A 5,731-nucleotide genomic window follows, 5' to 3' on the forward strand; every position below is an offset into this window, starting at 1 on the left:
TATTTCAACCAGCAATCAGGCCACGTCATCTAGTTCTAGTTCATTTCAGAAGGCCGTAGATAGTGCAGTTGAACAAGCCTTAAAAGCTCATGGGATTTCCTCATCCTCAAAATCTCAGCTAAGTAAAAGTTCAAGCTACTGTGAAGCTCATCCTCTGTTGAATGATTCAAATGTTGCACTAGTCCATGCTTTTCTTTCAAGTAATGAAGAGCTGATGCAAGGAAATCTGCGGCCACCACAATTTGAGATAGGAGATCTAAGAGACATCAACAACAAGGATATCGAGAAGATGGATATCAAATATCAGATGGTTATGGCAGTTCACAGAGCTACAAACTTCATGAAGATGTATGGGAAAGATAGTTTCAAGGATTCTGACAGGAAGATGATTGGTTTTGATAAATCAAAGCTTCGATGCTACAACTGCAGTGAGATAGATCACTTTGCAAGGGAGTGCACAAACCCTACCAAACCAGCAAATGACATTCGGGTGACTGAAGAAGATAACAGCAAGTCAGTTGGGAAGAAGCCTAAAGCGCACAAGCCAAGCAGCTCTGGTCCAAGAATTGGAGGTCATCCGCACAAGGGAAACTCAAGCACAAACACTAGAGCCCTTGTCTCTCAAACAGAGGTCCAAATTGTGGATTAGGATGATCAATTTCAGGAGCTGAATAACCCACTCAACATGGCAGGAATGGCTTTCTCTTCCAACAATGAAGCTTCTTCATCTTCAGCTGCAAGTTCTGATGCATCACCCCTCGATGAGGTAAATCACAATCTCTGTTCCCAAGCTTGCATTAACAAGGTGACATATTATAGACATCACCAAAATGAAGTTTTGAAGGAATGCAAAACTTCGTGAATTAAACGCTAAATATGTAAAAGCTAACAAGATTTACGTTGAGAAAATTGAGACTCATCGTGATGATGTGGCAAATCTGAAACTTAAAATTTTTAAAAAGGAGCATGAAGTAATTTATTACAAAAACATAGTTTCTGAATTAAAAGCTGAAATATAAAGTTTGAAACTTAATGCTTCTGATTAAAGGGAAAAAGAAAAACAACTTGAAAGATTTGAAACATCATCTGAGAAATTGGATGATTTTATTGGAGCCCAAAGAATACTAAACTGAAAGCGGGGCTGAGGTACGATTATACTGATGTACCTCCACCTTTAAATGACAACTACACCAGTTTGCCCCACTTCAGCTATAATACTTCTTCAGAGGAGGAAATGACATACGGGGTTGGTAGAATACCAAAACCTGTGACATTTGTTCCTGCTGGATCTCAAACTGCTGCTCCAGTCTCATCATCTAATAAATCTAATATCAATGTGTCTTGTGTAGCAGGTGATGGAATTGATGGTGATTGTGGGAAGGTTAACTAGGGTTGTAAGCAAAATGGAGAGTTGAGTCTTGTGTGGGTCTAACAAAGTCAATTAACAATCCAGTTTGAAATAAAGTTTGTGAATCTATGTTGGGGAGTCTAATGTCAGGATCAAAAGCTGTATTTTGTGAAACTTCTAGTGATGAAAGTTGTAAAGATGTTTATAATGAAACCGAATGTTCTTCATCTGATTCAGAGTGTGAAACAATTTTTGATGAAACAATCGAAGCTAAGGTTGATGACCAGACTAGTCCTAGTTGCTCATCAATTGATCATGATGTTGAAAATTTAAGAAACAAGAATTAAATTTTGAAAATGAAAAACCAAGCACTTCCTGTAAATATGTGCCACCTAAGAAAACCTCATTTTCTCAAAATACAAATTATAACAATAGTTCTAAATTTTATGATCAATTTGATAGTGCCTATTACTACTCTCGACAGAAACCTAGGCAATCAAATTATTTTGCAACTTATCATTCAAATGTTTACAATTATCAGTCAGATGGAGGTTACCAACATGTTAACCAAACTACATCACCTTATCCCACATATCTCAGTGATCATGATGTCTATAAATGCAACCAACGAAAGTGTTGCTTTGTTTGTGGAAATCCATCTCATCTTGCAAGACATTGCAAGAACTGGCATAAACAACAAAGAGATGTACACGGTAAGTTCGGTCAGACATTTTCTAAGGTTCTTGCTACAACTAAGGAAATGCCTCCCCGAACTCACTCTTCTGCCAGTGAGACGGATTTCAAACCAAAAAGAATTGAGAAACCCAAGAAACCTTTTTGGCTAACCCAAAGGGAAAGGAAAAGGTTAGAAAAGGGTTCTGAAGCTGAAAAGCCTAAGAATCCTTCAAAGGTTTTCTCAAAATCTAATCTACAGGATTTTGTGGTCAAGTCCAAACCAAAACGAAGACAATCCAGAAAACCTTTCTAAAACCGAGGAAATCATAACTCAAGTTCCTCGAGGGATTGTTCTTATGATTCCGATTCTCCAAAGGATTATATTTTTAGGAATCATAAAATTAAACTGGGTGATTTTCTGTTTAATTTTCCTGAGACAAGTACGTCTTGGGAAACCCTCCATTAACTAGCTATTCATGTGTGTAGGGTTGGCCTGGAAGGCCTGTCAATAGTATTTGGTACTTAGACAGTGGCTGCACCTGACATATGACAGGAGATGAGTCGTTGCTATTTGACGTAAAACCATTCGACGGCGGACATGTTTCCTTTGCTGGTGATGTAGAAAGAGAGATTACAAAACAAGGCAAGGTCTCAAATGGTATATTGACCTTTGATGAATTCAACCTGGCGAACAGCTCAACCACAACCTACTCAGCTTGTCAGAAATCTGCGATAAGCATTACTCAACCCTTTTCACAGAAAAAGAGTGTCTCGTTCTTAAAACTGGTTTTAAAGTCCCCAAAGAATGGATTATGTTGCATACTCCGAGGCACAATGATGCTTCTATTCTGAACATGAGAAGTAATTATTCCATTTGTGTTGCTTCTTGTTTGTTGTCCAAGGCCTTGGAGAACGATTCATCATTATGGCATCGACGTTTGGGTCACGTCAACTTTAAAAACTTGAATAAGTTAGTTAATGGTGACCATGTGAGAGGTTTGCCCGTAAAATCTTTTCATTGTGCTGAAAAATGTTTATCTTGCTCAAAATGCAAACAGCACAAACTCCCTCACAGACCCAAGACTGTCAACTCCATAAGCTCCACTCTTCAACTATTACATATGGACCTCTTCGGTCCCATTCAACCAATGGCAATAGGTCGAAAAGCCTATTGTCTGGTTATTACTGATGATTTTTCGCGTTTCAGTTGAACTTTTCTGCTAGGACACAAGGATGAGACAGCTCAGTTTCTGCTCAGGTTCATCATACTTGTTGAGAATCAAACTGATAAAAGAGTCAAGTGCATAAGAAGTGATAACGGAACAGAATTCTGCAACAAAACCGTCAATGACTTCTGTCACAATAAGAGAATCATTCGTCAGTTCAGTGCACCTTACACTCCCAAACAAAATGGGGTGGCTGAAAGACGAAACTGTACATTGGTTGAAGTTGCTAGAACCATGCTATCATACTCCAAACTTCCTTTGTTTTTCTGGGGTGAAGCTATCGATACTACCTGCTTTACCCAGAACCGTGTGTTGCTAAATAAAAGACTAAATAAGACACCTTATGAAGTCTTTTATGGAAACAAGCCATGGTTCAATTTCTTCAAGACGTTTGGATATCCTTGCACCGTGCTCCAAAAAAACGTCTCTACAACTTCCAAGTTTGCTAAAAAAGCTGATGAGTGCTACTTTGTTGGTTATTCTGTTGACAAAAGTGCTTATCATGTCTACAACAAGAAAACACGAGTGATCTTGGAATCGTACAACATAGACTGGCAAGAATTGAACCCTACCGATGCACACATTGGTCCAAATTGGATGTTTGACTATGAAGGACTGTTCAAGCAGTTTCGAGGAATGTATACAGCACCGGCTGTTTCTCCTGTTCCCGCTGTTGTGACAACGCAAGCTTAATCTAAAGATGATCAGTCAATACTAATGCATGCTGTTTTGAGAGGCCTGGAAGATGTTCAAGTAGCTGCACCTGCACCTGCACCTGTACTTAATGTTCCACCCGTGGCTAACCAACCAACCCCGGTAATTGAAGTGCAGCCTTCTACAGTCTCTACTGAGGTGCCCACAGTCAAACACGCCTCCGATTCAGATATAGATCCGTACATGCCTGCTGACAATGTGGAAGATCATGTTGAAAATGTCCAGACTGATCAAGCTGTAGATCCTCCAGCAGAATCGAGTGTAGTTGAATCTGTTCCTACACCTCCCTCTGAAGAAGAAAATCATGGTAATGCTGAGGAGACTGATCAAGCTAACATGCAGAATGAACTTGTTCAGAATGGAGCTTCTGGAAGCACCGACTCAACGTCAGTTCCGGCCATAGTGGTGCCTTTCTATGACAACCTATAGGAAGGTCCCATTGCTCAAGAACATTTGGTTGATCAGGATAAGGTGCAAGTGATCCTCAACCAAATGCTCCTGTCAATGTGACTACAGTCTTTCATCCCATAGAGGGCTTATCAATCGAGCTAGAGGCAACGCCAGTCGAGAATGTCGAGCAAATTCCATAGATACCGATCCATCATCGACATCCGACTGAGAACATAATTGGAGATCCCTCTGCTGGCATTCAAACACGCAACACCTCTGGTACTATTAACAGATGTCTTTTTACTTGTTTTATTTCACAGGTGGAGCCCAAGGACTACAAGGTTGCCGTTGAAAGAAAATTCTTGGGTTGAAGCAATGCAAGAAGAGCTGTTACAGTTCAAGAAGTTGAATGTTTGGAGGCTAGTGAAGAAGCCAGAACGTAAGAAGCCGATCGGAACGAAATGGGTGTTCCGAAATAAGAAAGACGACAAGGGGGTAATCATCAGAAACAAAGCCCGGCTTGTTGTACAAGGCTTTTGGCAACGTGAAGGACTTAATTACGATGAAGTCTATGTACCGGTAGCCAGATTAGAAGCAATTCGTATCTTTTTAGCATACGCCTCGTACATGAACTTCAAAGTGTATCAAATGGATGTGAAGACTGCTTTCTTGTACGGGAAAGTAAAAGAAGAGATCTACGTCAGTCAACCTCCAGGGTTTTGAAGATCCAAGTCATCCTGATCACGTTTACCGTCTTGACAAAGCACTTTATGGTCTTCACCAAGCACCTCGTGCATGGTATGCCACACTGGCTGATCATTTATTGAAGAATGGATACAAGAGAGGTATTGTCGATCAAACTCTCTTTGCTAAGAAGGTTAAGGATGATTTGATTCTCGTCTAAGTGTATGTTGATGATATTATCTTCGGGTCCACGAATGAGGATATGTGCAAGGAGTTTTCGGAGGTTATGCAACATCGATTTGAGATGAGTTCCTTGGGAGAAATGACTTTCTTCCTGGGTTTACAAGTTGAACAAAAGAAGGACGGGACTTTAATTCATCAGGAAAAGTACGTTCATGACATTGTTCAGAAATTCGGATTTAAGGACTCATCTGTTTTCATGACACCAATCGCCACGCGACCTGTTCTCGCTTCTGATCCATCGGGAAAACCAGTCGATCAACACCTATATAGGTTAATGATTGGTTCCCTGATGTATCTCACGGCAAGCAGACCGTACATCATATTCCCTGTTTGTCAGTGTGCCAGATATCAGTCTGACCCGAGAGAATCCCACATGACGGCTGTCAAGCATATTTTTAGATACTTGAAGGGAAGACCACGTTTAGGACTTTGGTATCCAAAAGAGTCATCC

This window comes from Bidens hawaiensis, unplaced genomic scaffold (assembly GCF_021521415.1).
Source record: "Bidens hawaiensis isolate Kalapana, Puna unplaced genomic scaffold, B.hawaiensis_p1.1 tig00042286_1, whole genome shotgun sequence".
NCBI classification, from domain to species: Eukaryota; Viridiplantae; Streptophyta; class Magnoliopsida; order Asterales; family Asteraceae; genus Bidens; species Bidens hawaiensis.